Source organism: Choristoneura fumiferana, chromosome 13 (genome assembly GCF_025370935.1).
Source record: "Choristoneura fumiferana chromosome 13, NRCan_CFum_1, whole genome shotgun sequence".
NCBI lineage: Eukaryota > Metazoa > Arthropoda > Insecta > Lepidoptera > Tortricidae > Choristoneura > Choristoneura fumiferana.
In genome coordinates, this window is record NC_133484.1 from 6135629 (window position 1) to 6154653 (window position 19025).

Sequence of the window (19025 nt, forward strand, 5' to 3'; positions counted from 1 at the left end):
TCGTAAATGTGTCTTCTGACAGAGCATCCGTCTGGACGTCCGTTCCGTTATCATCCCGAAGATGAATCATTGAAAATAAATCCTGTAAACGACTCGATCTATAACGATATTAAAATGTATTCATCCATTTTTTTATCTAAATCGATATCAGCACAAAGCGTCAGATAAATCACGATGTCCATCTGAAGATGGAGTCTCACGGCGATTGAAATATGCAGGGAAACAGAAGAAAAAAAAAATAAGGCAATTTGCAATTTAGACGTAGATATAATTCAATTTGAACGTGGCCACCGGGCTCAAGGGTGCAGGAGCACGAAAACGTATTAAAATATTCAGGTTTGTTTTTGTTTCAACGAGAGCTGTAAAACTTTAGCGAAATTTAGTTGAGAATTCTCGTTGTCGCCACACAAAGAAGTGAGGATGATTTAGTGCTATTCAAAGATGCAAAATTTTAAAGAGTTAAAACGAGATAAAGTTTTGTTTCAAAGTTAACTTATTGAAGCTTCCTATTGTACTGAAAATTCTTTTGTTTTAGATGTTCAGAAAAAAGAAAAGAAAAAGACTGTTTCTGTCTGTCTTAGTGCTTAGTGTCTTAGCCGTGATAGCCTTGGCCGCTCACGCAGAGGATGGCCCTAAATTCTACTTATTTGGAAAAACAGACGACGGATGTTTATTCCATTACTTACCTTGTAATAAAAGATGAAACGAAGCTAGGAAAAATAAATTTTGACATATAATTAGACTAGAATCTTGAGGGCCGTCTATATCGTCTGTCTGAAACGTTTGTTATTTGACAGATCGTCCCCAGTTTAACTGAGTGTCGAGAAAGTCTCTAGACAGTAAATATTAAGCACCGTCGAATAACGATAGGTAAAGTTTTTTTATCCAAAAACGTTGTTTACGCATACAAAACGAGACTAAAAACATTTTCTAAGCTATGTCTGTGTCTCTTTTACGCGATTATTATACCAGCCGACTATTTTTCATGTAAATATTGAGCAGTTTCACCACGAATATATAAACTACAGGTAGGGTTCCTGAATACTATGAATATTTAATGAAACTTCGTAGGTACCACAGTATTAACAATATTTAAATCAGTTTGTTAATTATGTTTGAGCTGAACAAGGGGTTTAAAAACTTAAGCCCCATTTAAAAATAAATGGGAAGCAAATTGAATGAAGATGAAAGTGAGCAACAGGCGATTTAAGGAAGTGTGTGGGTTGTGTGCAAGTTACTTAATTTTGTGATATTGTTAAATGAGCCAATCGCAAGCAAGGATGTAACTTCAAACGGACTTCTTGATATTCACGCCATCTTGCGATATTTCGTCAACCAACAAGCCCTCATTGCAACTGTGGGTCAAACAAAATGCAACAATGGCCACTATTTTCTCGCCGTATAAATTACAGCTGAGACAACGTCGGAGCACTGGCTAAACTAACTACTATAAAAAACCGTGAAAGCTGTAGACCATATTTTTCAAAATTAAATTTTTTAACACTAACTTCACTATACATCCTGGAAACTTGTAAATTTGTTCGGAAACACAAAAACTTGTACAATAAACCTAAAAACATATATAAAGAAGAGCATAACTTGCGCAATAGGCATAAATTAGTAATGGCCATTCCAGCTACATTAAAAATGACTACGAAAGGCCCACATGCAATGGCTATAAAAAATTTCAACAAAATTCCGAAAGTAATTCTGAAGAAGAAAATTATATGACCTTTGTCAATAAGCTGAAAGCATATCTCATAGCAAGTATTTTTAGATCTTGCTAAAGCCTTCGATACCGTTTCGATTCCTTTACTAATGCAAAAGCTAGAAAAAATGGGTATAAGAGGTGTTTCCTACAATTGGTTCCATAGTTATCTAACTAATCGTCGCCATTGTGTTAGGGTAGGATCTTTTGTTAGCGAACATCTGCCAGTGCAATACGGAGTACCTCAAGGCAGTATATTAGGCCCCACTTTATTCTTAATTTACATCAATGATATTCTAAAAGTACCTGTATATGGAGCTGACTTAATTTGTTATGCAGATGATACTGTTGTTCTATTTCACGGCAACTCCTGGGAAGATGTATATAAAATAGCCGAGACAGGAATGGCGAAAATATCTACCTGGCTAAACAAAAATCTACTAACATTAAATAATAATAAAACAAAATACATAACTTTTCATAAACACGCGCAACAAGACCCAACACAACTCACAAACTCACCATTCATTCATGTTCGACAAAAATATCAGATTATCCCCTGCAGACCCCATGTAAATGTTCTCCAATCGTTCAAACTGACACTATTAAATACTTAGGCATCCAATTGATAGACATCTCTCATTTAAAGAACAAGTGTCCTGTCTTTCGAAAAAAATTAGAAAACTATATACTTAATGAAGTCACTTAGAAATTCAGCACCAAAAGACATCTTAATACTAGTTTACAAAGCATTCTGCCAGTCGGCACTACTATACTGCCTTTCAGCTTGGGGTGGTATTGTAAAATCCAACATAAAAAGTTTGGAGATCGCTCAACGTGCTGTACTAAAAGTTATGCTCAGGAAGCCTTATAGGTTTCCCACTGATGACCTGTATAAGGAGTGTAAGGTGTTAAGGGTAAGACAATTATATATTTCAAAAGTAGCCGTGGCTACTCATCGGAAAGTAATTTCTAGACATGACTTTCCTACCCTTTCTTCACGCCGCGTATTTAGCATACCTCTACCATCAATCAGATCTAGCTTCGCCAGACATATGCCTCCTTACTCCCATGTAAATGTTTACAACAAAATATGCAAAAAAATTAAAAACCCCAAAGACTTATCTGCTAACAAACTAAAGAGTGCTATAGAAGAGCATCTAGCCAAACTGAATTACCAAGATACGGAAGATCTCCTTAAAGCCTGCAATTAAACGCCTGTAAAAAGGAACACACACACGCGTACACACACACGTAAACACACACACACACACACCAAGTAAATTCTAGAGTATTTACTCTTACCGTATTTTGTAATGTTCTAATTTTGTAATTTAAGACATCCTTCTGGCACTCGCGATACAGACCCAGAGTCTAGTGCGAAGGCCGTAGAAAAGTCAAATGTATTGTTTTTTATTCAACTGTGTTATTTTGTAATTTTTTGTGGACAGTGTAACTTTATTACTAAATAAAATTATTCTTATTCTTATTCTTATTCTTATTCTTATATGTCCCTACTCTCTTCAGGAGTTTATGGAATAGGAACTAGGCGATCCACATTTATGGAATATTAAATAATATAAGTAGGTATAATAATTTCAAGTGTCTAACTTTTACGGCTTCAGAGATAAAGCCCTGTAACAGACAGACAGACAGCGGAGTCTCAGTTATAGGGTCCCGTTAGCACCATTTGGGTACGGAACCCTAAAAATGAAGTAAAGGATAGTGGTTTCTACAATAAAATTAAAAAAATGCTTATAGGAAAAAGCTACTACTCAGTATCAGAATTCTTAGATGACAAGTTGTAGTTTCTCAAGCAAGGTCGGCTATAAATTTGTGTATGAAATAAAATACTATTTGACTGTGTATAATGTTTATATAGATAGATATAATTATATTTAAATTATTACTATACCCACCGGGGTCCATGAAGATCTTTATAGATATACTATTTGTAACATCAGATTATAATACCATGGTTGTAATTAAATAAATAAGTAAATAAATAAATAAATAAATAAATAAATAAACCGCTAAGTAGGAAGCTGAACAAACGGGAGCCACTGCGCGTGATAAATGACATAGTATATACGCGACACTGGCAACATTTTTACAATACAGATTTGGGGACGCTTGACTGTGATCTCACGTTATGTGGGTAATGGAAGAAAAATAATCAGAATGAACATTAAAAAAAATTAAATACAATAACAGATCCTCGGATGCCGCTCTCTGGGCATGTTAAAAAGCTGTCAGTTTTAAAATTTGGAATGTCTAGTCTTTAAACTTACTTTGCTTTGCTTGGGCTTCTAAAGTTTGCATTTTTGCATTGCACTACAACGTAATTCTACTAAACTTCCCATATATTTTCCAATGCAATGCCATTGCAGTCGCCAAAACTGCAGGTTAGCTAGTCGCTAGTTGTGATTAAAATTGTAATGTACGGGCCCTTAGATAATGTAGTGCACTTCCCCATCCTTAAAGGCGGGGTTAATGATTCAACTTTTATAACAAATTCACACATAAATTTTCTGCACCCTTCCGTCAAAATGTTCAACTTTAGGGTATTTCAACTTTTGGATACTCACCTATTCTCTTTAAGGTACTTACTACAAATTTACGTAGTTACTTCGCACAGGTTCTAATGTGTCCGCTATTTCGTTTACGAAATATTTTTCGCGTTTTTTCTCGCATGAAATACTCAAATTATGATACCGTAGATACACGGCGCGAATACAAATAGCCGCGTTGGCAACGCTAGAACATCGGTTCCGCATACATACGAGCAATAAGCCTTCTAACTGTTTCAGTTGCAATAATAGTTTCTCGATACATTGATAAAGTAGGAAGATACAAGTTCGAAAGGAAAAAGACAGAATAACGTATCGAGTGGGACTTGCTAAAAAGGAAAATGAGCCACAAGTTAAACCTATTGATACTATAAAAGTTGCCTTTGGTCTTTTGACAAATACACATATTGCTAAATCCAGAAAGGTTGTAATAAGTAATAACTTTCGTCTAAGTAATGATTAAACAGATAGAGGACTCTTTGACAGATTGTCGAGGTCAGAGAAAATCCAAACGTTTTCTAAAAGTACTTACTTAACTTACGTCTACAATAAATGAAAATGCTAGATGCCAAGCTTGGATCACGTATACATTCAGCTTTTCTCTTTACGTCTTTGATGAAGTTCCATCCAAGCCACTATCGACCATTTCCTTTATTTAATTTACTCAGAAACAGGGTAAAGTTGAGCAATTAAACTTCCTACGTGTTGAATCGAACTCAATCGCCATACTTAGGTATAAACAGATTAAGATCTTCGTCGAAAACTGCAAGAAAATTAATACGAGTAGGAGAGTTTCGTTCATTGACAGTCTTATGCAATGTGTTTGAGATAGACACTGTCTGCTTTAATTTGTAGACAAGTTGCGAAGTTTCAAACTAACCCATCTTCATTCAGTTTTTGTTAACACAGTAAAGTCGTGTTTCTGTTGTTACAAGTCAGTCTAATTAAGTTGGCGGAATTCAAAAGTTTTAGAACTTCAAAACGTTTCATACCGATTATAAATGGTACCTTAAGGCTCAGATTACGGCTGTATTCAAAAATAGATAAATTCTAGTTCAAAAATTGCTTTCTTTCTTTTTTTCCGTATACCAAAATGATAAAAAGGAACCTTGAGATTACCTACTTGTAGTGTTGTGGAATGAATACCACTTTTGGGCAATCCGGACTTTAAACTATACCTATCCTATCCTATTTGCTATAATAGCCTCAAGTGACTTCACGTAAAAAAATGCAACCTGGCGGGTAGGTAGGGCTTTACAGTTGTTCTTTAAGTCTGTCTACGAGTCAGTTTTTTTATTCTGGATCGCAAGGGGATATTCATTTGAAATCAATATCAAATAAGGTCTGCAATTGGAGCCGTGATAAAAAAAAAAATTAAGTTCACGCGATCAAAAGACACAGCAACCTTTTGAAAGAAGGCTGTTTTCAGACCGTGGGAATATAAACTGATACGTTTATTATTTTATGTCAATTAGACCCTTCTAATATACTTATGGAAATTGGTAATTAATGACAGCCTCACAACACAAGAAACAAAAAAATGATTTCTTTATTCTAATATTTTTTATGGACTATCTACTTTATTGCTAGTCCTTATAATTGTAACTACCCCTCTCCGATTCGCACCTGGCTCGTTTTTAGGGATCCGGAACCAAAATGGCAAAAACGGAACCCTTATAGTTTCGCCATGTCTGTCAGTCCGTCCGCGGCTTTGCTCAGAGACTATCAATGCTAGAAAGCTGTAATTTTGCACGGATATATATGTAAACTATGCCGACAAAATGGTATAATTAAAATTTAAAAAAAATTTTTTTAGGGTACCTCCCATAGACGTAAAGTGGAGGTGATTTTTTTTTCTCATCCAACCCTATAGTGTGGGATATTGTTGGATAGGTATTTTAAAACCATTAGGGATTTGCTAAGAGGACTTTTCGATTCAGTGATCTGTTTGCGATTCAAGTGATCTGTTTGCGTAAGCTTTCTTAACGGCTAAGTGCAAAGGTTTTCTAAACGATAACGCTCTATCCGACACGCTCTTGGCCGGTTTTTAAAAACTAAATTACGTAAACGTCGGTATCTATTCATAAGAGTTTATTACGGTAGTCAGGTGGGTGTCGGCTGGAGCACATTGAATTATTTATAAACCTTACACGCCTCCAACGTTTCTTGCGTTACTTTTCCAAACTGTTGAAGTGAATTTTATATCAAGCACTTACTTTACTACTAATGTAGTTGAAAATTATGAGTAACTTGTACTCGGTAATGTTGTAAATGTCTCGAGAGAATAAATAATGAAGTGAAGATGTTGTCCTGGAATATGCTGAAATGCTAAGTGTCGGTAACTAGATAGGTGCGTAAATGTAAATTTTACTGAGACGGAGTAAACTAGAGATGTGCAAAACAGTGCTTTGTTAATGTAATACCGTATACCACGCGCCATATAAATCTGCCTAAAAGTTCATTACTTAATACTCAGTTTTGACGCATTTTTGAGATACAATTTTTTATACGACGTCTTTACGTTACTCCCGGATTGTGTTCGAGTCGCTTAACGGAATAGTGCCTATTCAGTTATTGAAATTATGTTTTTATAGTTTTTGTGGTACTAGTCGTGGCAATGAACTTTTCGGCAAAGTTAAGTGGCGGAAGGTATATCATATTATTTACATCTCAAAAACTGAAAATCTTACACTAAGGGCAGATCTAAGGCAAACGTTAACCCCTGGGGCTGGGCTAGGTCGACAGCAGATATTTTTCTAAATACATTGATTTTAATGAAATAAGTCTAATTCTGCGACAAAACAGGAGCAATTTGGCGCCGTTGCAATCCTACTATGATTATAAATGTGAAAGTTGTTAAATCTGTTAGTTTACTTCATCACGTCCAAACCATTGAGCCGAATTAGATGATATTTGCTGTACGGATAGTTTGAGTCCCGGGGAAGGACATAGGATAGTTTTTATCCCGGAAAATTGCATAGTTTCTGCGGGATAGCGATAACTGAATTCGACGCGGACGCAGTCGCGGGTAACGGCTACTGTTTACATAAAAGAACGTATCATACATGTTTTACTCAGTTCACTGTAGTCTATAAAACGGTTTGATGTGAGTCAAACGCTATATAACCTCATCTGAAACACGTTTTTAATAAATAATAAACCCCAAGGAACATCATAAACGGAATAATAAAAACAGATTAGTGATTTTGGAGCGTAAAAAAAAGTAAGAATGAGTTATTTTTTGTTATATTTTTATTCCTATTTGTTTATTATTGAACATATTGTGTGCTATTTATTAAATAAGTCATCTGTATCTCATTTAAATGAAATGATAAAAATAGTATAAATAACTAAGACATGAAGTAGTTAACAATTGCAATAAATATATACACAAATATTCCGAAATAAAACTTTTACCTACCTTAAGAGATGAAACGAAACTTTTACTCGATACAGTATCGATAGTTACTTACTCCTTATCGATCCGATCGTTTTTTTTTTCTCATAAAATTTGAGAATAAAAGAAAAATAATACTTTTCAACACAGTACATATAATTCTTCATTAAGGCGAAAATAAGTTGGTTTCTACCGTAGATCTACAAAAATAAATTTAGTTTATCCAAATTATGATACGTAATTATTAGAATACCGACCAGTACGATAAAGTAACATTGACCGATACCTACTTGATACTTTGTTTCAAAGTACCTATCGATAAGTACAAAAAGTACGTGTTATCGGTAAATAATTATGTAATTATATTTATTCCTATCGTTTTATAATGTTTAAAACTATCCTATCGTTTATCCGTAAATATAATGTATGTAAGTAATAGTATACTACTTAACCCAACCATCTGTTGAATTGTTCCGAATTAATTATAAGACATTTTCGACACCTTCTTGCGACGACGATGATGATGGTGATGATAATTTCACTTAAGCTAAAGCTAAATGTGGAATACAACATAACAAAAGTTAAGCCACGATGTAGTTCCACAATGTCGAACTTCTAGAACCGCAAACAGTTTCATAAGGTTGTTAATTATGGCGCGAGATAAGCTCCTCATGCGTAAAGACATTAGCGGAGTATGAAGATAAAGCTTTTAATTTTAACAAGACTAATGGTTAGTTGGGATGTCACGTGCGTTAAAGTCAATGACCTGAGTTCAGAACTTGGTAATGACAAATCTTTATAAAGCTACTAATAATACCTTTATATAAATAAAGAAAATCTATAATCAGATTTTTAAATCACAGATAGAAAGCTACACAATCCCAGCCAGATCAACGGCAACTTTCGTACATAGACGCAGATGGATTTATGAGTAACCAGTCAAGGATAAAATGTAACCATCGCCTTTTTTTATAAAATCAATGAAAGGTATAGTTTTTATCCAATACCGTTTTGCCGCTTAGATAGGCGGTTTACTGAAGGACGAAATTAAAATAACCCAAGCGGTTAGGCGATGTTCACGACGCACCAGGGAATAGATAATACCGTAAAGTATCGAAAGGCTTATTTTGATGCCGATACATTTCAGGGTACCGGAGACAAACAGGGAACCCTTATAATATCGTCACGTCCATCTAACGCAGCCAATACCTCCCCTTCGTGTCAAATTTCCGAAGACAAGGGTGAGAAATTCTGCGTGGAGAATTTTTACATACTTGTAAGCATATCCCATATATTATTATCGTATGTTTCGGGGGGGAAAGTACCTAAGTATCGTATTGTTATACCTACGTACCATTTGCCATACAGTAGGTACTAGGTACAGTCGACGTTAAAGATATCTTTATACTTCTGTTGGCTGACTGGCAGCCCATTAGATAGAATATTAGTATTTTAATGTATTGTCAGTGGAAATATGATTTTTATTTAGAACACGTCAAAGTCTCAACAAAATAGTTCTCAAAAATAAAAGGTTAAACGACTCAAATCCGAAAAGCCGTTTTGTTTCCTTCATTAACAACTTGAACGAGTATCTTGTCGCTGTTGTAAGCCTTCTGATAATTTTATATACGTTCTAGCATGAAGTGACATCGACAAGGTAGTGAAGTGTAGGTAAACATACCTTTGACCTTGACTGGACAACAATACAAATATTCTGAACACCACAAACCAGTACATTGTACATCATTACTACTAGTAACAGTGTTTCATGAGATCATTAGTATGAAGAAACGAATATAAATAAATACGTATCTGAAAGTTAACAGTATCTTGTGCATGCAAGAGACTTACCCTTTTCTGTTAAAATAGGTTGCCTGGAAAACATCGCTCTGAAGCGATCACGCCGCCAATTGCTTGCCTGTGCCCTAGATATATTTATGTATGTACTTTTTATATGTATAATTTACTGTCTGTGTGGTATTCAACAAAGAGTTGCCTTGTACATCTACAACTTAGAACAACATAGTCAGGAATATAACAATTTTGACTTTAGACATAACCGTATTGTATGTACATACATTTTATTTAAAATGTATTTACGTACGTTTATTTATGGGTGAAGATTAGCAACTTTATTGCCCACTGGTAAAGATCATAAGGTCAGGATTACGACATCTCTTAACATGAACGATAGGTCCTTGCATAAGCGAGTTAGCGGTATACGACACATAAATTTGCTATTGCTTTTTAGTTACTATATAAATACATACGATAGCGAGTTAACCCTGGACTCATAAAGTGGTAAAGATCCATGTTACGCCCTTTGCTAACTTAGTAGGCACTGGTAACTTATCTACCGGTAAATTTACATATTAAACTAACGTGTTGTATATTCGAAGAATTTGTCCGCGTGACATATTGTATGACGATAAATTATTAGTGTAATTTGTCACAAGATATAATTATTATTTGCGGCACTTATAAAAAAAATTAATAAGGGCAGCAGAGGCTCCCTGTGACAGGGTTCTACCAAGTGTTACATAATATACGAACAAATACAATAAAGAGTTTAACAATACAACTTGTCAAGGTATAGCCTTCTCGCAAGTAGATATCGATTCCAGGTAGTGCAAAAACACATGAAGTCGTAAGTTTGTGAAAGATATTTTCAATAATTTATTTAAGGTATCTACCCAGCTACAGTAAGTACACCGTATCATGCCATGACCGAAATAGGAACGTGTCAGAAGCGGAATGTCAAGCGCATACATGACACGGGACTGCGACGGTTGGTTATAGGAAACGTGCAAGTGGGCATAGGCATATTTTTGCCTGACACGTTGCTATACGGTCCTTGGTATTATAAGCTGTAATGGGTAGAGAGACCTTTACGCGGGTTATTGAGCTAGTCTACTCAATGAAGGCAACAATCTCTAGAGACTAAACCAAATTTTTATGAAATCTTCGAGGTATTATATATGTAGCAAAGCGACAGTTCCTCTACAAAGAAATAAGGAATTTAATAAGAGCACCGGTAACAAGGCTTAAGCAGAATGAACTCCGCAATATGAACTAGACGAAGTATTTCATCATCCCAGCCTATATACGTCCCACTGCTGGGCACAGGCCTCCTCTCAGAACAAGAGGGCTTGGGCCATAGTTCCCACGCGGGCCCAGTGCGGATTGGGAACTTCACACACACCATTGAATTGCTTCGCAGGTTTGTGCAGGTTTCCTCACGATGTTTTCCTTCACCGCAAAGATCGTGGTAAATTTCAAATGTAATTCCGCACATGAATTTCGAAAAACCGAAGTACGAGCCGGGGTTTGAACCCACGACCCTCTGTTTGAGAGGCGATAGGTCAAACCACTAGGCCACCACGACTCTTAACGGCTCTTCAACGAAGTATTTACAACGTGAAAATTAAACTAAAGGGACTTGATGCAAACGTAACTAAGAATTCTATATTGGACGTACTTCAGAAGCAAAAGCAGCAATCTAGGGGCACGGCAATGTCTTCGCCAAGTTCAACAAAAGGCCAACTACCGTACTATCTTTTCCTGGAAGCATGCCTTATACTCTGAAAGGTTAGATAGATTTACAAAGAAGTTCGACTCGTCGGAGTTTTCTTTCGCTCTGTTAACACTTTAGTTCGGGAGCTCGACCGAACAATTTAAATTACAATTTTTATTTGTGTTTTTTATAGTACTGGGTAATTACGGTAAGCGGAATTCCGCTACTTACAGACCATGTTCAATATCGATTTTGAATCACGGTATATGGTAAGTTTAAAAGGTGAACAATTCTTAGATTATTTTAAGCATTTTGCTTTACATTGCTTCTTCGAATAAACTTAAAAGTGTAATAAAAATTAAAAAACGAATTATTTTTATATGAGATTATTTGAGTTTTATTGATTGACATGCTTAATTGTAAGTATCCTTTGCGGATTTAGCATAGTATATATATTATTCCATCAACAGGCTATTCGTATTTTGGTTCTATGATCTGAGCAATAGGCCTGATAAACCTTTCTGTACGTTTACATTTAATTTTGTGAACGAATTACAGAAAAACTGGTTTAAATGTAAACCTTCAAAAATTATTCTTTCTAAAATATTATTATCTACTTTTTTGAGAAAAGCTTTAAACGAGTTAAAATATTGCACCCGCATTAATGGAATTACCCTACTCGAAAGTGGCTGCCTTTACTTCGATATGGCCTAATTAATATTTTTAAGAGAGTGAATTATTAAGAGTTCAATATAGGACTTGAAAAACAATAATTACCGACGATGCAAAGTAGATACCTATTTATAATCAAGAGAACAAGAAACAGCAAAAGTACTTACATTCTCATCAATTACATTTGGAGACCACAACAGCGAACAGAGGCTATTTAAAATTAGAGGCAAAGTAAGATTACTTTTGCGGCAACATCAAAAACGAAAATGCCATTGTTCTTTTATTAAAATAAATACCTTATTGCCTTATTGTTAGTATTTTAATGGAATACTAAAAGGTACGCACTTTCTGGCAACATAGTCGATGTTTTAATCGAACGAGATTTAAAAAGGAGGTAAGGTATATAGGAGCTGCTATTATTGTAATTTGGTCATTAACATTTGGTCCTACCTGTTTTGTCAAGTACTAACAATATCCTCATAATCTTCGTGGCATGTTTTGGACTAACTTAGCCATAATCAGATCCTTACAAATGGTTGGGGCGTTCTCTAAGTTTCATGGACGTCAATCTGTTTTGGAATGAGTATCGCCCACGAACGCTTGGAATGACGGCTGGAGCTGGAGGACAATTGTTTGCTGCCAGGTACATCATAATCAAATACACAAATTACGTACAATCCTCTTTGTATAATAGCTAATGACAATTAAGAGAAGAATCATCTGAATACTAAAATACTTTTAGAATACCTATCTAATTTGCTTGTTTATGCCTATACAAGATGTCATCAAAGTATTCCGAAATAAAAGCTGGTGGTTGCATTTACTACCCCTGTAAAGCGTGTCTATTAACAAAAACCTTAACAGAGACGTTCTGTTATACTAATAAGTGCTTATAACAACCTTCAGAAATAATCCGGAAGAATTTGAAGACTAATAATATCAAAAACAGTAAGTTTCTTAAACAGTTACAGTGGAGTTAATTCTGATTAAGATAACCGTAATGTAGACATAATTAAAACTATTTGTCAGTTAAAGTTTGTTTATTCCAATCTTTAATCTACAGGACCCGTGTGGTGTCGGGTTAGAATTACACCTCTCCATTTCTTCCGTGGATGTCCTAAGAGGTAACTGAGGATAAAGGTAAAGGTATACCGTAGGCGACAGGCTAGCACTGTCACTATTGTACCATTACTGTCAAACTTAAGACCTAAAATTGCTAAAAGTGGCTCCGAAGCGGTAACGTTTCGTTTGTTCTGTCTACCCCATTTGGGAATACAGGCGTGATGTTTGTGTGTGTGTTGTTTAATCAACAAGAAAGCGGTCATCATATTAAATTACCTTATTTCCTTTGAGTCATAATTTGCTGTACCTTCCATCGACGACATACGGCGACAATGATCATAAAAGACAAGGATATTATTACCCAGGCAACATTAGAACGTGTATTTACAAGGAAGTCCGTAGGCACTAGTTACGACTCTGGCAGGAATCCAAATCAGGAATTCGGAGTGCGACAGAAACTGAGAACTCAGCTGAGCCAGAATGAGACTTTAAACGTTGAAACGCGTGCACTCGTTGATATTTTAGGTCAAATAACAAAAAGTGCACAAAGGTTTGATTTATTTTCTAGAATTGTAAGTGATAAAAATTCCGCTTACGGAAGACTTTTGCGAAATAGAAAAACTTGTGATTACCAGGGATCGTAAAATGCAAGTAAAATAGCTTGAAATGACGTATGGAAATTATGATAACCTTAGTTGCTCGCATTTTATAAAAACCTGGTGATAACAATAGAATGTAGCCAAGGAATCAAAAATTTGCCTAAGTATATTTACTGAACAAAAAATTACGAAGAAAACTGTGAGAGAAGAAAGCAAAAATAATCTAAAGGACACTAAAAACAGCTATGACACAGAAACTCAAGGGACAGTGTAATGGATAACAGCGGAACTTGTCGCCAAGGCAGCCGTCGGACAAACAAGGCGGGGCGGGGCTGTCATCACGCCGTGATGAATGATGCTGCACAAGCTCTAAGGACTAGATACAAGCTTGGATTTGTAGATCTTAGGCATTGGACTGAAAACGTGAACGATGTTGTGTGTGGGTTTTTATCACACAAAGGCTGTTTGAAGATACATACACACACATCTGACATTTTTAAGCTCAGCCAAAAATAATCTAACCATAAAAAAATCATTTTTAATACAAACTTTTTTTGCTGACTGTACTTTTTGTTGACTGTACTTGCATTGTCACCCAAACTACATTTGCACACCAAATTTCAAGTCGATGCTATTAACCGTTGAAGAGTTTCGTCCTGCGGAGACGACCCTGACTGGACTACCAGGATGTCACTACTAGATTATTGTATTGTCACGCGATTTACATAAGTATTCCAAATTTCAAGTTAATCTGATTAATGGGTCAAATTTAACTTGCAAGATTTGATTACAGACAGACAACGGGACAGGTGAAACTAAATAAAAGCTTGTAAAAGACCTAATTCAAATGGCGACAAGAAGAAGTTTTTGACGACAATATTTTTTTTATGTGCATTAAGCACTTAATCAAAAGACAAAGTTAACGACAAACTTACCGATGTTAGGAACAAGTCTTAATATGTCAGAAAAAAGACTTCAAAATCACAACACCACCCTTTTCCATCAGGGGTACAAAAGGGTTCAGTTTATATATAGACTTTCCTACTATAAAACCTAATTTGATCAGGGCCTAGAAGTTTCTATTTGCAAATTGATTATTGGATTCGTGAAACGAAATTGCTCCGCACCTAACAAGCTCTGTTTCGAAGAAGAAAAGTAGTAGGTCCAAACTTTGCAAATGGTGCGGTTCCCCACGCGCGGCGAAGGACCCTTGGTCGTGTGTGTTTAGGACTTTCTATTGGGTCAGCAAGTAAAAAACATTTATTTTGGCATCGAATTACCATTTAACATGTCGATTGCTGATTTAATGTTGTCCGAAGCGATTTATTTTTGATACGAATGAAAAGAGCACTTGATTTAATGTAAGAATTTGGATTTTGCGCGAATCGGCTCGTAGATTTACGATGTCCTTTCGTGGCTTATTTATTTATAAGCGGTTTCATATTACGGTGATGGATGGTGCTATTAAATGGATGACATCGGCAGCGATTATCTTACTATGCCTTTGGGGTAAACAGGAGGATTTCATATCGGAAAGAATTCATTTAATTTTTATAATGGAAATTGCTTTGTAAAATAGGCCAAGTGCGGGGCGGACTTGCACAACGAGGGACCCGTCTCAAGAGATTGTACAAATTTCAAGTTTCTAGGATAGCTGGAAAAACTCTATAGATTTTGATTCCCCGGAAATTTTTGTGGAAACATTTTTTTATTACAAGCTTTTATTTAGTTTCACCTGTCCCGTTGCCTGTCTTTAATCAAATCTCGCAAGTAAAATTCGACCCATTTCCAGTAGCCGGATTGACTTGAAATTTGGCACACTTTGTAAATCGCGTGATAATACAATAACCTGGTAGTGACATCCTGGTAGTCCGGCCAGAATTAATTGTCTCCGCAGGACGGAACTTTTAAACGGTTAATGGCATCGACTTGAAACTTGGTAGGCAAATGCAGTTTAGGTGATAATGCAAGTTAAGTCAACCAAAAGTACAGTCAGCATAAAAAGCTTGTGTTAAAAATTAAATTTTTAACAAAAAACTTATTTACTGTATTTTTCGATTGCATTAACTTACAAGTTTTATTTCACTGCTTAAAGGGATAGCAAACTGAGTGTTTGATATTAACTTCAGATTAATAGGTATCTCCACGCCTTCCTGAGAAAAAGGGCTTTGACAGACAGACGGACGGACAGACTGACAGCCAAGTTTTCCTATAAGGGTTCTGCTTTGCAAACTAAGTACCGAACCTAAAAATGCCGATATATTTGTGAGAACAAATCTTTCTCATATCAAGCATTATCGAGATTTCAAAAACAACTAAACGAGTAGTGTACCATCTAATCTACACCAAAAGTTAAGGTACAATAATATTAACAAACAATCCGCGTACAACAAAGGAATCCTTTTAGTAAATGAAATAGTCCATTTTGGTGGTCACGATCTCTTACATTTGTTCCCGTACTTCCCGTTTTAATTTTTTCGTTTATGTCAGCCGCATTTTCTTCAGATGTTCATTACCGCATTTTAAAATTATATCTACAAAAAATATGTCTAATAAAAACAAAACATGTCTACTCACAGCGCAAAACAATGATCATTATTAAGACTATGCACAAATTACTTAATAACACGAAAAATATGAATTGAAAATACGAATTACCGAGGACCTGGGTTCGATTCCCAGTGATGGTGTTATTTTTCTGTGCATCTTTATTTCAGTTTGTATTTTCAATTTAGGTTTTACGGGATGACCGTAAAAGTAAAAATTTGGAATTGAAATAAAAAATACAAAAAGATTCCAAAAAACCAATCTTAACGAAAAATATGTTTGAAAATTTATTTTTAAACTGAAGGTTAATTGAACTTTGTCGTAACACTTGTAACACAGCAAAACGATATGCTAAGCGAAAATAATGGAAAAACAAAAACCCTTAAGCGCATATGATGAAATGTTTTAAAACCACGAGTCACATATTTAGTCTAACCGCTACGTAATATTACAATACAATACAATAACTCTTTATTGAACACCAACACATATTAAGCAGTACAGAAAACACAGGTAAATAGAAATTTCCCAAGGTAAGCAATAGGCGGCCTTATCGCTGAAGAGCGACGTTAAGTTTATACGGTTGACACCAAAATTGAAGTTCGAAGTTATAAAAGTAGATTCCGTTAGCATAAAATCAACAGACCGGTACATCGACAAGATATCACTTCAAGAGTTCACTCAACCAAAAGCACAGGTGATCCTCATTCCATTCTTAAAATCAAAAATCATTTATTCAGTAAATAGGCCGCTATGGGCACTTTTACACGTCATTTTTTAAACTACCAGCGCTTTCGGAAAGACCATCATTGCCAAGAAGAATGCGCCGCAAGAAACTTGGCAGAAAGTCATTTTTTCAACATAAAATAATTACAAATAAAATAAAAGAAAATACAAAAAAAAATGATACAGGGATGTATGGGGTCCCTTAGTTACAAAACTAAACACTAACTATTATCTACGTTCAGTGGAAGTGTAGACTGCTTCCACCGTCATAAATTAAAAAATAATAATAATAATAATTTAATTCTGAAATTTACATTTCAGGTCAAGTAACCATTAAGCTTTTGGATTCCGAAGGCAAGCTCACGTCTGCCGCCCCCAAAGTTAGCTCACACCATTACATTCTGACACCATTACTCTAAATGTTCCTAAACAATAACTAGAATAATTACGAAACCGAAAGACCATGTTCAATTAAGACTGCTCCCAAATGGAGGCGAGGTTATAAAGACTGAAATTTCCCAACAAGTGGAAGTGGCAAACTTGACAACTGTTTAGCAGCTTCTAGGATGGTATGCTTTAAATCAATGGAATTAAGCGGTACGAAACTTTACCGGAACTCCACGGGAAGTGAAGCAATTTGTCATTTGGAGACGAAAGCAAATCCAGTCCCGGTTTAGGCTACTGTGCGCTTCTGTTGAGTCACAGCCGAAACAGCGAAAGCAATAAATCTAAAGTCTTGCTGTAATCCCAGTCACGAATGACATTTATCAAGTCCTGTGTGTTACGATTTAGATGGCAGATGAGGGTTAGTTCTAAATAAATATCACTCCCGCAGTTTGAAGTCTGTTAATTTGACCAGCTGTTTGAGTTGACTGGAATTTGGATGTAAATTCTGTATGAAATATGTACTGTCAGTCTGTAGCAGTCTACATACATAGTACCTCGACCGGCAGCATTAAATGCTGAGCCTGAGCCTTTTGCCACATAATTATACCTATTTGTAACGTGTTTGTTTTGTTTTTGCTTTTGTAAGTGTCCTTTTTTTAATCTGCTGTTTTTGTTTATGTTCATTGTATTTGCAGGTATTTTTAGTGTGGCAATAAATGCATACTATTATTATAGTGGAAACAGCGTCAATAATGTCTTAAACACGACTATTGTTAAAAGCACTTTGAATATTTTTGGAGTTGAAGCCTCTGATATACTCACCAAATTTTGACTGTACATACAATATACTAAATAAATAACTGGCGTTGAATTATTATAATAAACATTTGCATCAGGATTATATTAATTAGCAAAACAACGCTGTTAACGCTGGATTACCGGATTCATAATAAATTATTATAATTATTATAATCAGCGGATTTGCTAATTATGAACGAAATTGTTCCTTAAATGATTAGCTAGCTTAATAAGAAGGAAAATAATGTCAAAGCTCCTTTTTTCCGCGTGACGTAAATTTAACTGATAAATTTACATTCACGATTAAGGGCATGTCAAGGCTTACCCACATATGTGTATGACAACTTGACAACTGACGACTTGACGAAAGTTGTGACGAACTTTAAATTGAGGCAGGAAAACTTTCCGGGAAATAAAAAGAATTAATATGACATTCACTGCTTGACTGAACTGTTGTGAAATTATCACAAAATCAAAATGAAAATAACAAAAGGTGGAAAGTGAGTGATGAATTTCAGCAAAAAGTATTCAACTTTCATAGCTTTCATTGCATGCTTCCTGCTTTCGTAGCATTTATTTTGTTTGTTGATTCATACATCAATGTTGTTTAAATGTTTTCAGTAATATCTACTTCTCAAAACGCTACAAGCTGCAACAAGAACACAAATTACGAATTGTTTACAGTTTTTGTTGAAAAAAAAGTATGAATGTAGATTGTAATTAATGATGTACATAAATTGGAATTATTATGGCTATTGCAACTTGAATATTACCTTGAGTGTCTTAAGTTGTATGATCAGAACGTAGTTACAGAAGTTAAATACATCAGTTTTTTAGAACTACTTGTAATTAAACTCACTACGTAGCTGAAGATTATGAATACAATTAGGACGCATGAGTCACATACGTCTAGTAAACCAGATATGAAGCAAACTGGCATTTTGGGATGCAGCGCATTTTCCACTGACCATAATTAAACTTAACTTCACGGGTAATTTCCCAAGGGATTTCTTTATCTTGTTGATCGTCAAACTTTGGTTTAACA

General features: G+C 35.3%; 1 protein-coding gene across 8 annotated transcripts in view; it reads right to left on the reverse strand.

The window, feature by feature from the left end:
* CASK (peripheral plasma membrane protein CASK) overlaps window positions 1-19025 on the reverse strand; it is a 337531-nt gene that overhangs the window by 55262 nt on the left and 263244 nt on the right. The window lies entirely within an intron of this gene.